Consider the following 25661-nt stretch of genomic DNA (forward strand, 5'->3'; position numbering starts at 1 on the left):
CAATAGGCAGAAAGCACATCTGTATGTCTGGTACTGTTTTAGGCACAGACTTCTCCCTCGCTTCTCTACAGAGTTTGAAGGTACTTAGTATTGATCATGTAAATTCTATAAAAGATGCTTGGAAGGGAAAAGGAGGGTAAATAAAGTTCCATTTGGAACTCCCTATAGGTGGACCCCTAGTTTATTCCCTACCCATCCCCATGCAATTTCTCAGTACAATCCTGGTAACATATACAAAAGTTGACTATGAAAAAATTAAATGCACACATAATACAAGAGCATTTCCCCCAAAGAGCTGAAAGCAGTATTCAGTTGCTATTTGCAACTCACATTTAAGATATGATCTTTGATAAAGTATTTCCAGCATGTATTATATTTCCTAATTTTGTCCTAACATCTACCTGACTGAGGATAGAGTCCCTGCTTTGTATATAGCTAATGACTCCACCTTTGCTCAACTGGGTTATGTTTAGGAAACCTATGCTTCTTATTACTAGTATCAGCACTTCCATTTTCTACTCATTTATAAATAGTGGTAAAAAAATGTAATAAAATATTCAAATAATTGCATAAACAAATACTGAAAATGGTGATGATGCTGAAAATAAACTCTTGACTGGTAGGCTACACCACTGTGTAAGAACATAAAACGTTCATTCATCTGCAAATGCATGAATATTATAATTCAATGTATTTTAAAATAACTGAGGAGTGGCATTGTATAAGAAAGTTTGAGTTGTTCCAAAGTTGAAACTATAAACATTGATGACCACCTATTTTGCACTCGTACTTGATACATTTTTTCTTCAAGGACAACATACTAAAGGAATCACAACACTGTCATCATCAAGGGTATTTATTGTGCCCTAATACAAAGATGATGCCACTGACCCACCACTAATAAGACGTGAAGATTGAGTTGACTCTCCAGCATTGTGTGGGTTTTATTGAACCTGCCATATCCCCTCACTCAAAGCACCTAAGTAGTTGCAATGTAGTTAACTATTAAGAGAGGCAGTCAGCAGCAAAGGGAGAATGATTGGCCTTTACAGAGAATGATCACACAATCATGGTTTAGTACCACAGCCCTTATCAATTAGCCATGAGTAAGAGTAAAGGTAAGAATGCAGTAGAGTTGTGTAAATTGTCTTTGTTTTCTTCACATAATGGAATTATTAATTAATTTCTTTTTAATAAAAAGAGGCCTTAGATAATTTTTTAATTAATTTTTATTGGAGTATAGTTGATTTACAATGTTGTGTTAGTTTCTGCTGTACAGCAAAGTGAATAAGTTATACATATACATATATCCACTCTTTTTTTAGGTTCTTTTCCCATATAGGCCATTACAGAGTATTGAGTAGAGTTTCCTGTGCTATACAGTAGGTTCTTATTAGTTATCTATTTTATATATAGTAGTGTGTATATGTCAATCCCAATCTCCCAATTTTTCCCTCCCCTGCCTTTCCCCCTTGGTAACCATAACTTTGTTTTCTACATCTGTGACTCTATTTCTGTTTTGTAAATAAGTTCATTTGTACCAAGGAAATGATTTTTTAATATAAGGGAATTATAGCTTTGTTGATGTGAAATGTAGAGATGTTTTAGTTATTAAAAAGAGGTGGGAGAAAGAAAAGTTAAGGGAAATGAAGGTTTCGATTGGTTCCGAAGCCCAAGTAACAATTTCTCTAGATTTAGTCAACCTGGCACACAATGTGAAAGGAACAAAAGGAAGTAAAGAATCAGAATTCAGTAGACGAAAAGGAAAGGAGGCATTTTAATATTACATTATCAACCTGATAATTGTAATAAAATTTCATTTGTGTGAAACTCTGCTATCTGACAATCTCATCTATCTGAAGTACGGCAAGGAACCAAGGAAACAAAGGAGATGGAAAAAGACCTCTGCAGAAACAAAATAGAGCTCACCAAAGTCCATGCCCTAAAGATCACGCCCATTACTCCTAGAGATTTATCGAAGCCCTTTCTCAGAGGCTATTAATTTTTACTTGGATTCGATTTTAAAAGACCTGGCAACCTGGCTTCCAAACTCATAAAAAATCAGAAGCGGTAAACTAGAAGAGGAAGGAGAAACTATCCCATGTAGGCATGCAGATAGCAGTGAGAAGAGAACACTGCAAGTCTGTAAGCAGGGCAGAGAGGAAAAGAGGCATAAAAATTGACTTAATGATCAAAAAAGCACAGGAATTTAGTGCCTTTAGCAAGGGAAAAACAGTTCTACGTACCTCCATAGAGCTTGGGGAAGAAATTTTTAAGTCTGAGTCTATATTAACCCTGAGTAAATCAAGAAAATTATATTCAATATACAGACATTCTCAGAGTTTTGCAGCACTCAACGTTATGTAAGTAGTTCCATAAGGCACATAATGAAATTTTGAAGATATGAGAGATTTTATTTTATTTTTTTTGGCCACACGGCATGTGGGATCTTAGTTCCCCAATCAGGGATCGAACCCGTGCCCTCTGCATTGAAAGTGCAGAGCCTTAACCACTGGACCGCCAAGTCCCCAAGATATGAGAGATTTCATATCACATTGAGAAATGCAAAGAAGTCAAGTGTGTAAATGAACACTGCAAAATAAGTGTACAAGGCCAGAGGTTGCCGGTTCAAGGAGATAATGGCCTTCCATGGTCAGTCTTGCATGGCTTTTGTCCCCATGCAGATTCTCGCTGCATCAGCTCATGTTATGACACTACGGTTTGTTTGTTCCCCATTTTGTTACTTTCTAATCATGTCCAAAAAGTGGCTAAGTGATGGGAAGAAGGCAGGACCGGTTTATAAGAGTAGGTAAAATGAATGAGAGCAAAATATTAAAACTTTAAACAAGTCTGAAGATATTTTCACCCTACCCTGATTTTGTGTTATCCAGGACCTTTCAGGGGATATCTGTATTATGCATAAGATAGAGAATATCACTAATAGGAATATATTTTAAGGAACAATCCAAAATAGAACAAAGATTTATGCACAAAGATGTTCATTATGGCAGTATTTAGCATTTTAAAAATTGGAAGCAATCCAATTTACCAACCTTAAAGAATGATTAAATAAAATATAGTACATAAAAATTTGATGGACAATTATGCAACCATAAAAATTATACTTTGGTAGTCAGGAAATTTGTATGACATAATTTTAAGTTAAAAAACAGGATACAGGGCTTCCCTGGTGGTGCAATGGTTAAGAATCCTCCTGCTAATGCAGGGGACATGGGTTCGAGCCCTGATCGGGGAAGATCCCACATGCCATGGAGCAACTAAGCCTGTCCACAGCTACTGAGCCTGTGCTCTAGAGCCAGTGCTCTGCAACAAGAGAAGCCACCACAATGAGAAGCCTGCGCACCACAACGAAGAGTAGCTCCTGCTCACCGCAACTAGAGAAAGCCCACGTGCAGCAACGAAGACCCAACGCAGCCAAAAATAAATAAATAAAATAAATAAATTTATTTAAAAAAATACAGGATACAGAATTGTATATGCAACATAATCTCTACAATGTACAGAATACATAGAAGATGAAAAGCTCTCATTAATGATGGCCACCAAAAAAAATTTTAAACCTAGGAAAAAACTATATATGCAATACCCACACAAAGAAAACTACAAATATTCACTGAAGGAAAATAAAAACTGCATAAACGAAAATGCATACCATGTTCCCTGATGGGAAGACTCACAATATTGTAAAGAAGCCATTTTGCCCAAATAATTTACAAATTCAATGTAATTCCAATCAAAATTATAATAGGATTTTTAACAAAATTGACATGCTAATTCTAAAATTCATCTGGAAGAGTACATACTTAAGAATAGCTAGGTATTTTTTGAAGTATAATGAGGGGCCTATTCCTACCAGATATCAAAATATATAATCACAGTGATTAAAGTGTGATATTGGGTCACAAATTAAAAAAATAGATTAATGAAAGAGAATAGATCATCAACTACTGACACAAATATATGTGGGAGCATTTCAAATAATTGAAAATAGATGTCAGGACATCTATTGGTTATCCATTAAAAAAAAAAAAGATATATCTCTTACATCACACCATTCAAAAATAAATTAATTAACTTCCCCTTCCCAGAAACTGGCCTGGTCAGGGTCAAGGCCTGAAGAGCAAGGTTGAAGGCCAGCATGGCTGGGATGGGCAGAGCTGAAGCCAAGCAGACAGCAGGCCACAGGGTGGGGCAGAGGAAACGACATGGCAGGGAGATCTGTTATGTCCAGGGCTCTTGGGCAAACGGGGAAATAAAGGAAGATGGTGAGAGCAGGTTTCTCTTTGCAAGTATGGAAAGTGAGAAGCCTAAAATGAACTGTATAATTTTGGATTGGAGGAATTGGTGTGAACTCAACGTTTTATATATCTGTGTTCTAATTTGGATGCTTGTGCTAAGCTTATATAGGAGCATGCCCTTGTTTTTCGGAAATATACAGTGAAGTATTTAGAGGTAAGGGCTTCATGTCCACAATGGATCAGATGTCTCAAATGGTTCAGAAAAAAAATACTACATGTATATAACATATATGTAAGGTGGGGGACAGAGAGAAGAGATGAAGCAAATGTAATGAAATGATAATAATTGGGGAATCAAGCACATAGGTTATGGGAGTTCATTATGCTACTCTTGCAACTTTTCAGTGAGTTTGAAATTATTTCAGAATAAAAAGTCGTAAAAATAATTTCCAGATGTATCAAAAATCTAAATAATTCTACTTCCTGGAATCTATCCCCCAAATTTCTCACATATACACAAAGATGTATATGTACGAGTTCATATTTAGAAATAATAATTAAAAATGTAGGACATATGCATCAATAGGGAATGGTTAAATAAATTATAGTATATCCATCCATGGAATGGTGTGCAGGCATAGAAAAGAATAAGGTAGATCTGTATGTACTGACAATGCACTGACATGGAGAGATCTCCAGGTTGTGTTAAATGGAAAAGCAAGTGACAGACCAAGAGGTAGAGTATGATCCCATTTGTGTTTTTTTTAAAAAGTTTTTTAAAAATCTGCTATGGGTGTGAGTTGTGTGTATCTGTGCATAGCTATGTTTATAAACAAATTTTAAAAATGGTCTGAAAGGATACACACCAAGCCATTAACAATAGTTAACTCTAGGGAAGGAGAATAGTATTATACTTTCCAGGTTTTCCATAGTGGCATGTAATACTTTATTATCAGTTGAAAAAAAGCCTAAGTACAAAAAGGCAGGAATGTATACGATACATTCTGAAAGATTTCCTCTCAAGGTGATTATAATATTTACTGCTGGGAATTACCTTGGGTTATCTGGAAAACTCCTAGTCCAAAGGCTGCATATAGGGAATTGACCTTCCAGTGGACTGTGCCCAGGAACACTTTATCATTAATTTAATAGAGGATTAGGCAGCCGGCTGAGCCGCTCCCTGCTTGCCAGGCCACCGTCCAGAAGTGAATTCCCTTGCAGCTCTCCAAAAGGAGGTCAAACAAGTCCCCAGGGACTCTCAACAGAAAGAAGTTGCCAAAGGCTAAATTTGGCATGCAAGCCAAGCCCTGGACCGGGATAAACTGTGCCAGTGCTTTTCAGTTACGCTTTCAAGACCTCAGTCAGAATATGCAGGACTAGATAGCTATTTTCAAGAGTGGCTTAGCAGCTCAAATTGGAAACAACTGTTCAAACCAGAGTTTGGGGGTGAACTTGAAAATGTAAAATTCCTCCTCTGCCTCCTTAACCCCTATTATCTCTTATTTAAAGGATATTTAAATTCCCTTTCTTTTCTCTTGCTCCAAGCAATTTATCATAGTGATAATTCCTGCCAACCTGATCAGATTCTGCAATTCTTAAGCAGGAAAGACAGACTAGCCATCTTTTTCATTTTTCTTTTTCTTTTTTAAGTGTAAATGGCCAGTTTTGTATTTAAGTTGCTTTTTTTTGTGGGGGGGAGCTCTTTTTCATATACAGTGTTTTATTGAGTTGTAATTCACATACCACCAGATTCATCATTCAAAGTGGATAATTCAGTGGTTTTTAGTATATTCACAGAGTTGAGCAACCATCACCACCATAGATTTTAGAATATTTCATCACCCCAAAAAGAAACCTTTTACCCGTTAGCCGTCACTCCCCATTTCCTCTCAATCCTTCCATCTCTAGGCAACCACTAATCCATTTCTTTCTCTATAGATTTGCTTATTCTGGACATTTCATATAAATGAAATCATTCAATATGTGGTCTTTTGTGTGTGGCTTCTTTTACACAGCGTAATGTTTTTGAGGGTCATCTATGTCGTAGCATATGTCAATATTCCATTCCTTTTTTTTTTGTTTTTTTGGCTGTGTTGGGTGTTGGTTGCTGTGCATAGGCTTTCTCTAGTTGCGGCGAGCGGGGGCTGCTCTTCGTTGTGGTGCGTGGGCTTCTCATTGCAGTGGCTTCTCTTGTTGCAGAGCATGGGCTCTAGGTGTGCGGACTTCAGTAGTTCTGGCTCGTGGGCTCAGAAGTTGTGGCTCACAGGCTCTAGAGCGCAGGCTCAGCAGTTGTGGCGCACGGGCTTAGTTGCTCTGTGGCATGTGGGATCTTCCCGGATCAGGGATCGAACCCGTGTCCCCTGCATTGGCAGGTGGATTCTTAACCATTGCACCACCAGGGAAGCCCTCCATTCCTTTTGGAGGCTGAACAATATTCCATTGTTTGGCTCTATCACATTTTATTTATCAATTCATCATTTTATGCATATTTGAGTTGTTTCCACTTTGGGGCTATTATGAATAATGCTGCTATGAATATTCATGTACCTGTTTTTGTGTGGATATACATTTTCAGTTTTCTTAGGTATATACCTAGGAGTAGAATTGCTGGGTCATACGGTAACTCCATTTTTAACTTTTTTTGGGGGGAAGAAGAGGTTCTCTGGTTTTCATTTCTTTTTTTTTTTTTTTGAATTTTTATTTTATATTGGAATATAGTTGATTAACAGTGTTGTGTTACTTTCAGGTATAGAGCAAAGTGATTCAGTTATACAAGTATCAATTCTTTTTCAAATTCTTTTCCCATTTAGGTTATTACAGAATATTGAGCAGAGTTCCCTGTGCTATACAATAGGTCCTTGTTGGTTATCTATTTTAAATATAGCAGTGTGTACATGTCAATCCCAAACTCCCAACCTATCCCTCCCCCCCAGTAACCATCAGTTCATTCTCTGAGTCTGTTTCTGTTTTGTAAATAAGTTCATTTGTATCATTTTTTTAGATTCCACATATAAGCGATATCATATATTTGTCTTTGTCTGACTTACTTCACTTAGTATGCTAATCTCCAGGTCCATCCATGTTGCTGCAAGTGACATTATTTCATTCTTTTTAATGGCTGAGTAATATCCCATTGTATATATGTAACATTTTTAACTTTTTGAGAAACTGCCAAACTGTTTTCCAAAGCAACTGCACCATTTTACATTCCCACCAGCAATGTATGTAGGTTCCAATTTATCCATATCCTTTCCAACACTTGATGTTGTCCATTCTTTTGATTATAGCTATTTTGGTGGGTATAAAGTGGTATTTCATTGTGGTTTTGATTTGCATTTCCCCAATGACTAATGATGTTGAACATATTTTCATGTGCTTATTGGCCATTTGTATATTTCCTTTGGAGAAATAGCTGTTCAAATCCTTTCCCTATTCTTTAATTGGGTTATTTATCTTTTTATTGTTAAATTGTAAGGGTTCTTTATATATTCTGGATAATAGCCCTTTACCAGATATATGGTTTGCAAATATTTTCTCCCATTCTTTTCACTTTCTTGATGATGAAGAAGAGGGAATAGTAGAAAGAGGCCATTAATGGGTAAAGAGTTTCTTTTTCAGGTGACAAAAGTATTATGGAATTAGTTATGATGGCTGTACAACTGTGAATGTAGTAATATGTATTATATATTAGTAATGTTATAGTATATATATAATACATTAAAATGGTGGATTTCATGGTACCTGAATTATATCTTAATTTTTTAAGTATAAAAATCGCTTTTAAAAGTATCAGCTGATCCACCTGACTTCAAACCTAACATCACCATTTCATTTGAGTTTAACAGTTTTTTACTGGTGCTGCTAGATGCTCAGATACAAAGATGAAAAGACTTTGTCTCTACCTTTAAAGAGCCCAGAGTCTAAAAGGGGAGAACATCATATACGTACTTCACTTTAATCGAACTTGGTTAGGACTAAGATAGAGGTGTGCTTTGGGATCATGAAGGCCAAACCAAGAAACCTGGGCTTTGTTCCAGAGGCAGTAGGGAACCATTGAAAGTTTTTAGGCTGGGGATTGACATGATCAGTTTTGTGTTTTAGATTTATCATCCTGGCAGCTGTGTAGAAGACTGATATGAAGGCAGCATGGCTAGCATCAGAGAGGTCAGTTAGGAGACAGTTGAAGTAGTTTGAGTGAGAAGTGGTGGAAGCGTGAATGAAAACAGTGGTGGTAAGAATGGAGAAGAGGAGGTCAGATTCAAACTAATGTTTAATAGGTAAAACTCTATAAAGCTTGGTGTGATGATAAATGATGGGGAGGGAGAAGTCTGGGATGACTCACAGATTTCTGACTTGGGTCACTGGGTGGATGATGGTACCATTAACTGAGAAAAGAAATATAAAAAGAGGAAATTTGTAGGCTTAAATTATAAGTTTAGTTTTGGACAATACTTAGGTAGAAGACACCTGGAAAATGGTCGAGCAAATGTGTCCAGCAGGCAATAACTTTAATCTCTCTCTGATGCAGTTTCCTGATCTATAAAATGGCAGTATAGTAATAAAAATGAACTAACCATATATATGATATATATATCATATATCCGTATATGATATATATATCAGAATTTGGTATTAGGGATATTCACCAAATCTGCTTTGGGGAAACTGCAAACTCTATTAACTATTAAATATTTGCCTAGCTTTCTAAAAAAAACAAAAAACCTTGCTCAGTGGTATCAGAGGCATGTTTATATTTACAGGTGCAACTTCTTTTAAGCCAACTCAATGAAAATACAAAAAGATCAGTCAGAGATTGATAATTTGCCGCCCCCAAAGACTCAATATAAGATTCTTTTAATTAGGCATTCCTCCTAGTGAGTATAAACCAATTTGCCTTAGAGAAATTAGACTTACGTAAATTTCAAAAATAATAAAAGCTAACATTTACTTTGTGCTTGCTGCATGCTAGGCAAAGTGCTAAGCTCTTTATAAGTATTAACTTTTTTGTCCTCACAATAACTCTACTGAGGTAGATACTATTAGCATTCTCATTTTATAAAGAAATAAACGAAGGTTTAGAGAGATTAAATAATAGAACCAAGGTCATTAACCTAGTAAGCAATAAAGCCAGGATTCAAACTCAGGTCTCTCGACTCCAAAGCACAGGTTCATGACCAAGAGCTATTATTTTATATGTAAAGTCATGGTTATATCCATGCTTAGATCAATTTAATGATCAAAATAACAATCTAATCTCACTTATGTGGAAATTATTGACCCTCCACTATTACATTCATATCCTTATTCCTCTTCAGCATTCCTAGGTAATTTCCAGATTTACTCTCTAATCTTCATGTGAGGTCTCATTTTCTCTCTGTCCATCTTCCCATACTCTAATCACATTGTTCTATTCAGCACACAAATTGGAAATATTCCGTAAACAAGGAAGGCTTCTGCCTTGAAATAGCAACATTTATGGCAGTTCTCAGAAGGCCCTTTGTGAAACTCATTCCCTACCTGTGCTCCTGGATTCAGGACTTACTGTGGCTCAGCCTGGAAGCCCATCAACACAGAAACTTATTGGAGGAGGAGGAAGGGCCAAAGCAAATGTATATTCATGACAAGATGGACCAGTGGTGCCAGAGGAATTTGCTGAGTGGGGATGGAGAAGTGAAGAGCTGTTTGTTCTTCATAAGAGATCGTGGCTGTGCTTTTTCCAAAAAAAGCCGAGCAGGGTCATCTCTAGCAGTGACACATTTGGGGACATAGAGAATGGGCACAAGAGAATTCTTCACAAATGGAGCTAGGCTGGCAGTCACTGCCAGGGGCTAGCCTAAAGTATGTTTGAATGAGGGCATTTCTGGACTCCTCAGACCCATGTAGATTGTTTAGGCGAGGAACAATCCCTGTCCACGGTTATTCATCTGAATAGTGACCGAAAGTTTTGAGAAGAACCTCGCCAAATGATAGAACTTTAAATTAATTTAACATGCAGATTTTTTTAAATTATTGGACTGAAATTATCTTTTCATAATGGCACGGCACTTCAAATAATCAGGATGCATTGTGTTCAGAATCTAATTTCCCAAATGTCAGCATGCTATTCATTTCAAAAGTAATTCACTTGGGACTACCCTGGTGGCACAGTGGTTAAGAATCTGCCTGCCAATGCAGGGGACACGGGTTCGAGCCCTGGTCCGGGAAGATCCCACATGCCATGAAGCAACTAAGCCCGTTCGCCACAACTACTGAGCCTGTGCTCTAGAGCCCATGAGCCGCAACTACTGAGCCCATGTGCCACAACTACTGAAACCCGTGCGCCTAGAGCCCGTGCTCCACAAGATAAGCCACTGCAATGAGAAGCCTGCGCACCACAACAAAGACTAGCCCCCACTCGCTGCAACTATAGAAAGCTCGTGCGCAGCGATGAAGACCCAGCACAGACGTAAATAAATAAATAAATAAAAGTAATTTACTTTGCAGTGTGTTTTCCCCATTACACTCATATGGCAGAAATTATTGAAAATAATAGCCTAGGAACTGAGATCGTCACTGTATCAGCTAAGGGGTCTGACTGGGCTGTTGACAGTGAAGATTATTTCTGTTGAAAAGAGGAGAATTCCACACTATTTCAAAAATAAACATATTTGATGTCTTCTATCAACTACCCCCTGCCTCTCTTTAGCCTCACATATTCCCTCCATTTCTCAAGCCTGTCTGTACATAGTTGCCTGAACATGACTTACTATTTTCACTCTGTGCTTTGCGTGTTCTTCTCCCTGCTTAGAAAAATCTATGCCCTTTCTCTTCCATGTATTCCCATCTAACCTTCAAAACCAGAAGATACCTCTTTTCATGTCTTCCCTAATAGTCACATCGCAAGTGTGATCATTTATTATTTCTAGTTTCCTTATCTATTGCAGCTTTACTCTACACTATACCATATTTTCTTGCAGTTATTAAAATATTTCTTTGGATTTCATCTCAAATTGTGTGGATGCTTTAGCCTCCAGTTCGATTTTACATTTTTTGGAGAGTTCAAGAGCTGTGCCTTTTATTTCTTAACATCCAGGAATAGTACAAAGACTCACATTAACATAAAATAAATACCATACCTGTGATACACTCCAACCAGCCTTATACGTTTGACAGTGATAACAAGAAAGATTTTATTAAACAGGTATCAAATCAATTTCAAAAGATTAAAGATGTAATATGAACATCTAATCTGTCCCTCGTGATTGTTTCATCTAAGAAGTTATTAAAACATTTCTTATGTATGTTTATAGTAATTGCCTTTATCAAATCTCAGTGTAACAATTTATTAGCTAATGGATGGAAGGTTCTGTTCTAGAAAACAACAAGGTCATCTCACTCATTACCAATTGATTCTTCAACAAATATATTCAACATTTATTGAGCACATACTATATAGATAACATATAGGAGACACTTAGAAAGGACACTAAATTTGCACTTTGTTTGAGAAACCAAGAACCACAAAGCAAAATAAAAACAAAAAATAACACAAAAAGTTGTCAGTTTAAGTTCTGAATAAGTGAGCCATACAACGTGGTGATGAGTTAGAGGGGTGGGAGAAGAGATATAAATGAAGGAATAGTAAGCAAACTCTTCTGAAGATGTTATGATATAAATTTAGCCTCAAAGGATGGGCAAGGGAGAGACAATAGGCCCAGAGACAAGAAAGTAAATGCCATGTTTGATTGATGGTGTTTGGTCTATCTCTATGAAAGGGTATAGAAAACCTTCTTAAACATCACAAGACACTATTATTCAACATAGTTTTGGAAGTTTTAACCACAGCAATCACAGAAGAAAAAGAAATAAAAGGAATCCAAATCGGAAAAGAAGTAAAGCTGTCACTCTTTGCAGATGACATGATACTATATATAAAGAATCCTAAAGATGCTACCAGAAAACTACTAGAGCTAATCAATGCATTTGGTAAAGTAGCAGGATACAAAATTAATGCACAGAAATCTCTTGCATTCCTATACACTATGATGAGAAATCTGAAAGAGAAATTAAGGAAACACTCCCATTTACCATTGCAACAAAAAGAATAAAATACCTAGGAATAAACCTACCTAAGGAGACAAAAGACCTGTATGCAGGAAACTATAAGGCACTGATGAAAGAAATTAAAGATGACACAAACAGATGGAGAGATATACCATGTTCTTGGATTGGAAGAATCAACATTGTGAAAATGACTATACTACCCAAAGCGATCTACAGATTCAATGCAGTCCCTATCAAACTACCAATGGCATTTTTCACAGAACTAGAACAAAAAATTTCACAATTTGTATGGAAACACAAAAGACCCCAAAGAGCTAAAGCAATCTTGAGAAAGAAAAACGGAGCTGGGGGAATCAGGCTCCCGGACTTTAGACTATACTACAAAGCTACAGTCATCAAGAAAGTATGGTACTGGCACAAAAACAGAAATATAGATCCATGGAACAGGGTAGAAAGCCCGGAGATAAACCCACGCACATATGGTCACCTTATCTTTGATAAAGGAGGCAAGAATATACAATGGAGAAAAGACAGCCTCTTCAATAAGTGGTGCTGGAAAAACTGGACAGCTACATGTGAAAGAATGAAATTAGAACACTCCCTAACACCATACACAAAAATAAACTCAAAATGGACTAAAGACCTAAATGTAAGACCAGACACCATCAAACTCTTAGAGGAAAACATAGGCAGAACACTCTATGACATAAATCACAGCAAGATCCTTTTTGACCCACCTCCTAGAGAAATGGAAATAAAAACACACAAATAGGACCTAATGAAATTTAAAATCTTTTGCACAGCAAAGGAAACCATAAACAGGACGAAAAGACAACCCTTAGAATGGGAGAAAATATTTGCAAATGAAACAACTGACAAAGGATTAATCTCCAAAATTTACAAGCAGCTCATGCAGCTCAATATCCAAAAAACAAACAACCCAATCCAAAAATGGGCAGAAGACCTAAACAGACATTTCTCCAAAGAAGATATACAGGTTGCCAACAAACACATGAAAGGATGCTCAACATCACTAATCATTAGAGAAATGCAAATCAAAACTACAATGAGGTATCACCTCACACCAGTCAGAATGGCCATCATCAAAAAATCTACAAACAATAACTGCGGGAGAGGGTGTGGAGAAAAGGGAACCCTCTTGCACTATTGATGGGAATGTAAATTGATACAGCCACAATGGAGAACAGTATGGAGGTTCATTAAAAAACTAAAAACAGAACTACCATACGACCCAGCAATCCCACTACTGGGCATATACCCTGAGAAAACCATAATTCAAAAAGAGTCATGTGGGCTTCCCTGGTGGCGCAGTGGTTGAGAGTCTGCCTGCCAATGCAGGGGACACGGGTTTGTGCCCCAGACCTGGAAGATCCCACATGCTGCGGAGTGGCTGGGCCCGTGAGCCATGGCCGTTGAGCCTGCGCATCTGGAGCCTGTTCTCTGCAATGGGAGAGGCCACAACAGTGAGAGGCCCGTGTACCACAAAAAAAAATAATAAATAAAAAAAAATAAAAGTCATGTACCACAATGTTCATTGCAGCTCTATTTGCAATAGCCAGGACGTGGAAGCAACCTAAGTGTCCATCAACAGATGAATGGATAAAGAAGATGTGGCACGTATATACAATGGAATATTACTCAGCCATAAAAAGGAACGAAATTGAGTTATTTGTAGTGAGGTGGATGGACCTAGAGTCTGTCATACAGAGTGAAGTAAGTCAGAAAGAGAAAAACAAATACCATATGCTAACACATATATATGGAATCTAAAAAAAAAAAAAAAAAAAAAGGTTCTGAAGAACCTAGGGGCAGGTTAGGAATAAAGACACAGACGTAGAGAATGGGCTTGAGGACACGGGGAGGGGGAAGGGTAAGCTGGGATGAAGTCAGAGAGTGGCATGGACATATATACACTACCAAATGTAAAATAGATAGCTAGTGGGAAGCAGCCGCATAGCACAGGGAGATCAGCTCGGTGCTTTGTGACCAGCTAGAGGGCTAGGATAGGGAGGGTGGGAAGGAGATGCAAGAGGGAGGGGATATGGGGATATATGTATATGTATAGCTGATTCACTTTGTTATAAAGCAGAAACTAACATACCATTGTAAAGCAATTATACTCCAATAAAGATGTTAAAAAATAAAAATCGAAAATGAACATCACAAGACATCTTTATTATTATTGTTTTGAACAATAAATACTAATTTAGATATCTTCTTTCTGGTGCTGTTTGTTCCTTCCTGCATTTCTGGGCTTCTAGCTCAGATTCTTTGGACTTCTACTTGAAGAATTCTTTATACTATTTCTTTTAGTGTATATCCGCTGACTGTGAACTCTGTAGGTTCTTATTTTTATGAAGATGTCACTGTTTTACCTTAATTTTTGACGAATATTTTTTGTTAGGATTCTAAGATTGCTGTAATCCTTTCCACTCTAAAGATGTAATATCACTGTCTTCTGGTTTCCATCATTTATTTTGGAAAAGTTAGCTGTCTGTTTTACTGTAGCTCATTTGAAGATAATGTACCTTTTTTCACTCTGGCTAATTTTAACATTTTTATATTAGCATTTAGTTTTCAGTGGTTTGACTAAGTGTGGTTTTCCTTGTATTAATCCTGCTTCAGATTCATAGAGTTTATTGATTCTGTACCTTAATGTCTTCTGTTAGTTTGGGGAAATTCTTGGCTAATATCTCTTCAAATGTGGCTCTTGCTGCATTCCTTGTCTGTGTTCCTTCTGAGACTCCAGTGATAATCATAATAATATCTTTCATTGTGTCCCATATGTCTCTTATATTCTTTTCTCTATATTCCATACTTTTTTTTCTCTGTGCTTCAACCTGGATATTTTGTACTGCTCTATCTTCCCGTTCAGTAATCTCTGCTACTAGGTCTAATACTGTTAAACCCATCCATTGGATTCTTAATCTAGTTATTATACTTTTTAATTCTAGGATTCACAATTAATTCTTTTTTATTAATACCAGTTCTCTACTGAAATTCTCCATATTTTCATCTAATTCCTTAAACATACTAACTACATTTTTTTTTTTTACAACTGTGACTAAATAAATAATACAAGTATGTTTGTCCCCTATAGGTTTACTTCCATGGTCTGTTTTGTCTCTTGATTTTCAGTCATTGGGTCCTGTTTCCTGGCATTATTGATTTTTCTTTTTTTTTTTTGAATGCTAGACTTTATAAAATTTCAAGACTGTGGATGATGGTACTCTCCTCCAAAGAAGAATTCACCTTCTGGCAGTGAGATACACTTCAGGCATATCGCCTTTATCCAGGTAAGACTGGCTTGCCCTAATTCAAGGGCATAGCCCTTTCAGGACCTTTACTTAAAAACCTTCTTTGTTTATCAGAGTCCTTTCTCCTTGACAGACCCTGTAATGGTTAATTTTATGTGGCAATTTGACTGGGCTAAGGGGTGCCCAAATAGCTGATAAAACATTATTTCTGGGGGTGTCTGTAAGGGTGTTTCCTGGAGACGTTAGCATTTGAATCAGTAGACTGGGTAATGAAGATTGCCCTCACCAAAATGGGCAGGCATCATCCAATCTGTTGAGGGTCTGAATAGAATAAAAAAGTGGAGGAGGGGTGAATTCTCTCTCTCTCTCTCTCTCTCTTCTTGAGCTAGAAGGTTCATCTTCTCCTGCCCTCTGACATTGGTGCTTCAGGTTCTTGGGCCTTCAGATTCCAAGGCTTATACCAGTGGATCCCCACTCTCAGGCCTTCAGCCTTGGACTAGGAGTTAATCATCGGTTCCTCTGGTTGTCAGGCCTTCAGACTTGAACTAAATTATACCACCATCTTTCCTGGGTCTCCAGCTTGCAGATGGAAGATCATGGAACTTCTTGGCCTCCATAACTCCTTGAGCCAATTTCTATAATAAATCTTGGGAATTCCCTGGCAGTCCAGTGGTTAGGACTCTGCACTTCCACTGCAGAGGGCACAGGTTTGATCCCTGGTTGGGAAACTAAGATCCCACAAGCCACACAGCCAAAAAGAAAAAAAAAGGAATTGCTAGGGCTTCCCTGGTGGCGCAGTGGTTGAGCGTCCGCCTGCTGATGCAGGGGACACGGGTTCGTGCCCCGGTCTGGGAAGATCCCACATGCCGCGCAGCGGCTGGGCCCGTGAGCCATGGCCATTGAGCCTGTGCTCCGCAACGGGAGAGGCCACAACAGTGAGAGGCCCGCGTACCGCAAAAAAAAAAAAAAAAAGGAATTGCTATAATAAATCTGTTCTTTTATCTATCTATGTATCTATCTATTCATCCATCCTATTGGTTCTGTTTCTCTGGAGAACCCTGACTACTACAGACTATGAACTCCAACCTTTGTCTCCCAGGACAATCTTAAAATAATACTACTAGTACTAATACTACCACCGTTATGGATAATAAAAACATTTAAACATTTTTTACTAATGTTCTGCTTCCCTGTTTTATAGTTGGACTACATCTACATTGTCGGAGCATATAGCCATTATATATCATACTCTCTCTCCTTTAACCCTCACTTGGTCTTAGTTATACCAGAAACTGTATTTAATGCTCGCCGCCAATCCTTATGTTGATGTCTCCCCAGTCATTTTGTTTGTCTGAAGCTCATTTGCCAGTATATTTCTCAGGAAAGGCTCATGGGAATAATATTTCTTGAGTTCATAGATGTTGAGTTCATAAATATCCAGTAATTTTACTAGAATTTGTCATTCTGTGTTTGTGGTATATTCTATCAGTGTATCATTTCAAATTTTTTTTTCCAGAAAGGTTTTCTAAATATAGTTTTACTATTAGTTCTGTTCCCTTACTTTTGTTTTCTTCTTTAGGGACTTACGTCATCTGTATTTTGGATCTTCTTATCATCTATATTTTGGATCTTCTTGGTTACTCTTCAATATCTGTCACTTTCTTTCAAATCCTTTTTTGTCTCTTCATCTAAAATTTTTTTAAAATATTTTCTTCTATTTCACTGATTTCTCTTCAGGCACTACTGTTCGATTTATTTGCTCTTATTTCCTTTCTAGAATACTCTTTATTTCTTAAATTATTGTTTCTTTATTTCTTATTATTTCCTGAATCCAATCACTTCTTCTCTGAGTTTCAAATTCTTATTTCTGTTATTTCATATCTTTTATTATTTTCTTAATGTCTTTTAGCTCATTTGGAACTACTAGGTTAACTCTCGTTATCTGTTTTGTGGGTATGTCTTTCTGGAGTGCTTTCATTGTCTGTAGGGATGTTACTCAGCTTTGTCTCCCCTTCTTTTTCTTTATAAAAACTATGCAGCCTTGATTTTTTTCTGTTGCTTCTTTAATGTGAAATTAGTTTTCCTGAATTTTTGTTATAAGGTGGTGTTCAAGAAAGCTTTCCTTGGGGACATCCCTGGTGGCACAGTGGTTAAGAATCTGCCTGCCAATGCAGGGGACTTGGGTTCAACCCCTGGTCAGGGAATTAAGATCCCACATGCCGTGGGGCAACTAAGCCCATGCGCCACAACTACTGAGCCTGCATGCCACAACTACTGAAGCCTGTGGGCCTAGAGCCCATGCTCTGCAACAAGAGAAGCCACTGCAATGAGAAGCCTGTTCACAGCAACAAAGAGTAGCCCCTGCTTGCCACAGCTGGAGAAAGCCCCACACAGTAACAAAGACCCAACGCAGCCAAAAATAAATAATTTTTTTTTTTTATTTACAAGAAACCTTTCCTTACTTCACAGAACTTCCTCTCTTGATTTTGAGGACTGTCAAAAGATAAGGCAACTTGCTTTATAATATTATACCACTTTGGTCTGGAGCTTTTCTTTCCCTTCTCTCTTGTCCATGTCCCATTCAACTTTTATTCTACTCCAAGTAGTTTCTCTTTGGTTTGTGGTTCTGTCCTGCAAAGCAGTTGTTTTTCAGAGTTCATAGGAGCTAGGCTGCTCCAGCTTCATCAGATCTTTTTTCCCATGGGCTTTATACTGGTTTTGGTCAAACCTCTCCCAGTTTCAGCTGATGTTCTCAAATTGCCTTGGCCTCTTCTCAGTCGATACCTATTGGCTATTTTGGAGTCCTGTTCTCAGATCTAGGTGCAACTTCCTTATCCTTTCTCTCACACAGACACTGATACCATGCAGATCTTGGGGCTATTGATGGTTTGTACCCTCCTACTTGTATTTTGGAGTTCGTGAGGATACTTTGTTCTTGGTTTTGTTGTAAATGTTGTTCATGGGTTTTAGGTTTTGCTATCCATTTGTTCTCTCTGTTTCTATGTAAGGATTCAGAGAAAATGAAAATCTATCCTACTGATGCTGTCATCTTCCCAGAATCCTCTCCTGAGTTAATTCAATTGTAAGTGTATTTTGTATTACAGTTCCTGTGGGAGACTGCTCATAACTTATGGGTGTTGACATTTTGCTTCTCCTTGGGTCTGGGAAGGTTAAGGGCTTTAAATCTTAGCTGTTTATGATACCACAATTAATGACCAAACATAAGGAAGCTAAAAATATGAACATAGTAAATTGCCAACTCACATGAATTAAAAAAAAAAAAAACACAACACAACATTTATATTTAATTACAGCAGAAATATTTCTGAGGATTTGGGGGTTGCTTTTAACAACAAATAAAAGAAACCATTTGTGTATATGTACTCAGAATTAACACAATGCAGCTTTCTTTTGTGGGGTACATATGCATAAATAACTTGCATAAAGCTCCATAGGAAATAATATATTTGCATATATTGTAAATTTTATTTAAATTTTATTACTCTCGTAGTTAGGAAATTGTAACAACTGGCAAAAAAAATTTATTTTCAGTAGGCAGGCAGTCAATCAATACTATCATTAGCTCTAAACAGAATCTAGCATATGGACCTTTAGAACTAAAAAAAGTCCCAAGTGGTCATCTTGTCCAGACCACAGCCTCAAGAATCTTTCCAACGCAACATGTTTAAGTACAAACAATTTTTTTTTTTATTGAAGTATAGTTGATTTACAATGTTGTGTTATTTTCAGGTGTACAGCAAAGTGATTCAGTTTTATATATATTCTTTTTCATATTCTTTTCCATTACAGGTTATTACAAGATATTGAATATAGTTCCCTGTGCTATACAGTAGGCCCTTGTTGTTTATCTATTTTATATATAGTAGTATATATCTGTTCATCCCAAACACCTAATTTATCCCTTTCTCCCTCCACCTTACCCCTTTGGTAACCATAAGTTTGTTTTCTATATCTAGTACAGACAATTTTTAACTATTAACAATATCTGTAAGAAATAGGTTTTTGGTTTTGCTATCTAGTTTTTCTACCAGATGAACTAAGGTGTTCTGACAACAAGCATAACTAACAGAAACAATACTTAAGCATGACTTCAAAAAATTATGATAGAGCTATAGTAGTTAGGAAACAGCAGCACAGATAGTGCAGTGAAAAGGAATAGTTGAATAGCCAGGGGTAACTCTAGGGCCATGTTACGATGCTATGCAAGTGGCATTGCACATGGTTGCCATAGCTACAGAGCTGCACAAGCTATAGACACGCAGACCCTGTGTACCCACCCACTCTGCTGCCACTGCTTTCCACACCTGCCCCTCTGAGTTTTCTACAGCTCCAGCGTAAGGAGAAAAAGGCCATATGGCTTAAATCAAAATATTTTTTTCACTTCTAAAAATCAGAATACCAGAGATTCAGAGCAGAAGGCAAGGAAGCATTGGAAAACACTTCTTTCCCAAGGGTCAGGAGGTTTCAGAACATCCATTCCAGGAGGAAAGGCTGGTGACCTTTAGTCACCCACCTCCATGTCTACTTTCATGTTCCTTTTTACCCTCTCTATTCTTCTCTCCTGGCAACACAGATCCTGTCTCTCTCTGCCTTCCCCACCCCCAACTCCCTGTCTTGACAGCAGCACCAGGGAGAGTTATAATATTATTCGAAGGAATATATGTGGGTTAAAGTGCTAGAGTAGGGATTAGATATTTTGGTAGTCTGTTTTGTTCCACAGGGATTAAAGAAATTACTTTGGATGCCACTGACAGCTTTAAAGCAAAATCAGGATAAGCTAAAGAAAAAAAAGGTTGCTGGGGGTAGAGATTGGGGAGAAAAAACAAAGAACAGAAAAGAGAAGCATCTTGGGTATAATTAGGGAGGTCCCTAGGTATCACCCTGAATTTGGGGGTGGAGAGGTGGGCAATGAGAAACACATGTTGGGGAGGGTGCCCAGGGGGGCATTTAATTTTCCCTGGTGTACTCTTCCTGGTGAAATAACTTGTACTTGGTCAACTGGGGGACTTACTTCTTCACATTCATGAATATCATAATGCAAGTCAAATGGTTGAGGTACTTTCCGAACCTAGGGATTTCACATGAAGTCTCCAGACCCTTTACGCACACATTCTTTCTCTGCTCATCCCATATAAGCCAATCCTGTCCTAAATATATTAAAATGGTGTGGCAGAGAGGAAAGATGGCTTTGCTGTTTGCATTAGTTTCCTAGTTAGTTGCCATAACAAAAAAGCACAAACTGGGTAACTTAGAACAACAGAAATTTATCCTCTCACAGTTCTGGAGGCTGGAAGTCCAAAATCCTACTTCCTCTGAAACCTGTTGGCGAATCCTTCCTTGCCTGGTCTTAGCTTCTGCTGGTTTGCCTGCAATCCTTGGTATTCCTTGGCTTGCAGATATATCACTCCAATCCAGCATTATCGTGTAGAGGTCTCCCTGTGTCTCTTCACATGGTGTTGTGTTTTAGAAGGACACACAGCAAACTGGATTAGAGGCCCACTCTACTTCAGTATGACCTCACCCCTGACCTCTTACACAATCTGAGCTTAGTTATTCTTTTAAGAAAAATGTAGTTTATTATATTTTAAGCAGCATTTCTATGTGCAGGGACTTGGGAATGGGGCTATTTTATTTTATTTTTGTGGCCACACCTCGCAGCTGGCACGATCTTAGTTCCCTGACCAGGGATTGAACCCATGCCCCCTGCAGTGGAAGCGCAGAGACCCAACCACTGGACTGCCAGGGAAGTCCCTGGGGCTCTTTTAAATTACCTCCATTCTCCATATTGAGCAGAATTTCCTATACCTTTTAAGATGAATAGCCTTTAAATGAATGAGTTCAATAAGATGATAGCTAGTAGGTTATGAAGAGTCAAGAAAGATTTTTTTAAAGAGGAGAGACATGAGCATATATACATGTGCACAAGGAAAGAGACCACGGACAAGGGAGAAATGGCAGATATGGGAATGAGAGGGAATAATTGTGTAGGAACAAGGCTAGAATCAAGAATGGAAGATCTTAGGATTTGGACCACAGGCAGAGGGATTAGCTTTGAACAAGAGTAGCTTCACCTCTTCCTTAGGAACAGGAAAGCAGGAAACAAAGGGTGCAGGTTTATTTACGTGCTTGGAGAGAGTCTGGAAATTGGGGCCAGATACCTCTCCTTTCTCTGAGGTTGGATGTAAGGTGAGCAATGGAGATGGAAGCCTGGGGAGCATTGAAGCTTCGCAGTATCAGCTGTGAGGAGTAGGAGAGTGAGTCAAATATGTATATACAGTGGAATTCTCAATAGACACACTGAGGTTGGAAACCGTGCATTTATAATGCCACCAATACAGTGGCTAGGTAACGTATTTAGGGCTAGTTAAACCCTAAACTGCCTATGTATAGGAGTAGAGAAGTACACGGTTGGGTTGGTAGAGGGTTAGAGTTTGCAAGGCAGTTACAAATAAAGAACAATCAGGGAAGGGTACAGAGGATGGGAAGCAAGTGGATGAAGTGATGAAATACAGAAGTTGAGCTGACCATGAACTAAACCCATCCTCAAATGATAACACGAAAATGGAACACACTGGACCATGATTAGTGACAGTGCCCCAGTGGCACAGTGAGACCTCTAGAAATGGAAGCATCACTCAGGATGCAGTGTTGCTCCTGTGAACAGGTTTTCTTCCTATCCCTTAGGTAACAACTGCCCTGTCATTGTGGTGACAAGTACGCTCTGTTTTTGCTTTTGCTAATCTTGACACATAGATTCACTGTCTCCAGAAGTCTTTAAGCTCCCCAAGAGTGAGCATGAGGTTGGTGTGGCCCTCATTCACCCCTATTGGGCAGAGCCCTTGTACCAGGCCATTATATAGGCCTTTGACCTTTGGATCAGGTATCCAGCCTTGACCCAGTCAGCTGAGGCCAGGGTGATGCGGTCACATGGCAGGCCTGTACTTGATGCATAAGGGACCTCTCAGAAAGGTCAAAGACTTTCCACAATACTTTCCAGAAGGAATAAAACTGCAGGCAGAACTGTTCTCATAAACATTGGAATAGCATTTCGCCTCCTGGACTTCATGACAGATCTCCATCCATTTCTTCTCTCCAATTTGGGGAGCTGGACACAGTTCAAAAAATTCCCTATATAGAGCACCTCATTTTGTAAGTTGCGTATGTTGTATCTGCTTGGAATTTACTCCACCCACACCCCCTATTCACACACACATAAATTAGCTCATATATATATATATATATATGTATATATATATATATAAAAAATACATATATAATATAAAATACATACATATATATATATATATATATATATATATATATATATATATAAAAAACACCCCTGGCTCCCATTTTTGAGATAGAAATAAATTATTTTCTACACATAGTTGTCTTCCTGGCATGCTGACGTTAACAATAGTAACGTAGAATCTTCCAAAGTATGATAAAACGAATGGTTTCAGTTTCAAGGTGAGATTTTTTTTTACCACTTAATATAAAACATTTTGGCAATGTCTCTCAATTTATACTCTCTAGAGCAGGGTTCTGCAAACTCTTTCTGTAAAGGACCAGATAGTAACTATTTTAGGTTTTATATCACAAACACTATCCATCACAACCACTCAACTCTCTCATTGTAGGACTAAAGCAGCTGTAGACAATATGTAAATCAATGAGTATGGCTGTGTTCCAGTAAAACTTTATTTACAAAAGCAGACAGCAGGCTGGACTTGGCCCAAAGCTGTAGTTTACCAATTCCCAGTCTAGAGGAGAATTATTTATGGTTTCTTCTGTTTGGCTGGGTAAGAGCTGAACCTCCCAATAGTAGTGGTTTTTCTAACACATGGCCTGGAGGTTCACTGTTCTATTGACTTTCCTTACGTTGATTAAGTTATTCAATAATAAATAATTGAAGGTCACCACATCACACAACTCTGGAGTCATGCAGTGCCTAGCCTGTATGGCCAAATGCAGCAGCATTGAATGTATTTAAAGTGATTTTTCTGCTGTTGCAATCTGAGACCAGATTAAGGCAAAGGAATAGGTAGTGTGTTCATTCATTTATCCGTCCCACGTATTAGTTCAGACACTGTGACAACTGCCAATAAATATATCAAACAAGGTCCTTGTCCTCAAGGAGCTTGTGGTTTAGTAAGGTGTTTGCTAGGACTGCCATAACAAAGTACCGCAAACTAAGTGGCTTTAAAAAAACAGAAATTTAATGACTCAGAGTTCTGGAGGCTAGAAGTCTGAAATCGAGGTGTTAGCTGAGCCACGCTCCCTCTGAAACCTGTAGGGGACAGTCCTTGCTAGCCTCTTCTTAGCACCTGGTGGTTTGCCTGCAATCCTTATAACTACAGCTCTTCAATTTCTGCCTCTGTCATCACATGGCATTCTCCCCTTGTGTGTCTGTGTCTCTGTCTCCTTCCTCTTCCATTAAGGACCCCTGTCATAATAGATTCAGAGCGCACCCTACTCCAGTATGACCTCATCTTCTTTGAACTAATTATATCTGCAACAACCCTATTTCCAAATAAGGTCATATTCTGAGGTACCGGGAGTTAGGACTTCAACCTATCTTTTTAAGGGAGACACAATTCAGTCCATAACACAAGGCAAGAATAAATGTGAAATAAATGTGAAAACTTAACAGTTGCTATGATGGAAGTCTGTGTCAAGTACGTGGTGAGGCCAGGGAGAGAGGGGATGAGTTTTACCTGGGAGAGTCAGAAAAGGTTGTATGGGCTTCCCTGGTGGCGCAGTGGTTGAGAGTCCGCCTGCCGATGCAGGAGACGCGGGTTCATGCCCCGGTCCCGAAAGATCCCACACGCCGCGGAGCGGCTGGGCCCGTGAGCCATGGCCGCTGAGCCTGCGCTTCCAGAGCCTGTGCTCCGCAACGGGAGAGGCCGCAACAGTGAGAGGCCCGCGTACCGCCAAAAAAAAAAAAAAAAAAAAAGGTTGTATGGATGAGGTGAAGCTTGAGCAGATTTTGGAAAGTGATGTTGAACGCTTGCCAGGTGCAAATGGGGTGTGAGTTGGGCCTGGGGAATGAAAGAGCATCCCCTGTCCGAGCAGCAACAGGCAGTAAGGAGTGTGACATAACCAGTTTCACAGTGTTCCACTACAACTCGGAAGGGGCTTAGGCTTCCTGTTTTCCAGAGAAATAAAAATGAGGTCTAAACACTTTGGCTAGTGATGCCCCTGTGCCAGTTATTCAGGCAGCTTCAAAATTTCAATATACACTTTGTTGTACAACAGAAACTAACACAACATTGTAAAGCCATTATACTACAGTAAAGATATATAAAAAAAATTTTTCAGTGTAGGAGGGGCACAGGGAGATAATCTAATTGGAAGGTGGGTGACTTATCAAAGCTACCTTTGCATGATAAACACATTAGTTTTATTAGTTTTACTTAGTTTGCCTGTTAGAGACTAATAAAGATAGCAATGTTGTCTAAAGATGCCTTCACTGGCAGTTCACATACAATGGAGAAAATGTCAATTGCATATTTCAAAGAATAAGCACACCCAGGGGTGGCTTGAAGGGGCAGTGATGGAGACTATGAAAAGGGGCAAACCCTCCTCCTGGCCTGTCACCCATTCACATTCCTAGTGATTGAGTGTTGTTTCTGTTCCAGACACTGTGCTAAGTGATTACATGCATTATATCTCATTATCTCCAATTTATAGATGCAGGCAGTGAGATTTAGAGAGGTTAAATACATTGCCCTACTCAAACAGCTAGTGATTTCATTTTAATGATAATCTAAAAAACTATAATAAATGCATGAACTAGAATTCTGCACTGTCCAACACAGTAGCCGCTAGCCACATACGGCTTTTTAAATGGAAATTCATTAAAAATTCTGTTCCTCGGTTACACTAGTCCCCTTTGCTGAATAGCCACATGTGGCCAGGGGCTGCCATATTGGCCAGGGCAGATATAGAACATTTTCACTAAGAATGAGATAAATACTTCATCACTGAGTACAGCCTCATGATTTTGTTCATGTTTGCTTTGTGTTTGTGATCATATTGACACGATTTAGCATTCTCC

At 38.4% G+C, this 25661-nt stretch overlaps 1 long non-coding RNA gene across 2 annotated transcripts in view; it reads left to right on the plus strand.

The window, feature by feature from the left end:
* LOC117203604 (uncharacterized) overlaps window positions 1–25661 on the plus strand; it is a 95022-nt gene that overhangs the window by 5589 nt on the left and 63772 nt on the right. For both annotated transcript variants that reach the window (XR_007473333.1, XR_007473332.1), the window contains exon 2: window positions 15519–15619. This is a non-coding gene — a long non-coding RNA (uncharacterized LOC117203604). The remainder of the gene's footprint in view (window positions 1–15518; window positions 15620–25661) is intronic.

Source organism: Orcinus orca, chromosome 19 (genome assembly GCF_937001465.1).
Source record: "Orcinus orca chromosome 19, mOrcOrc1.1, whole genome shotgun sequence".
Classification (NCBI taxonomy): domain Eukaryota; kingdom Metazoa; phylum Chordata; class Mammalia; order Artiodactyla; family Delphinidae; genus Orcinus; species Orcinus orca.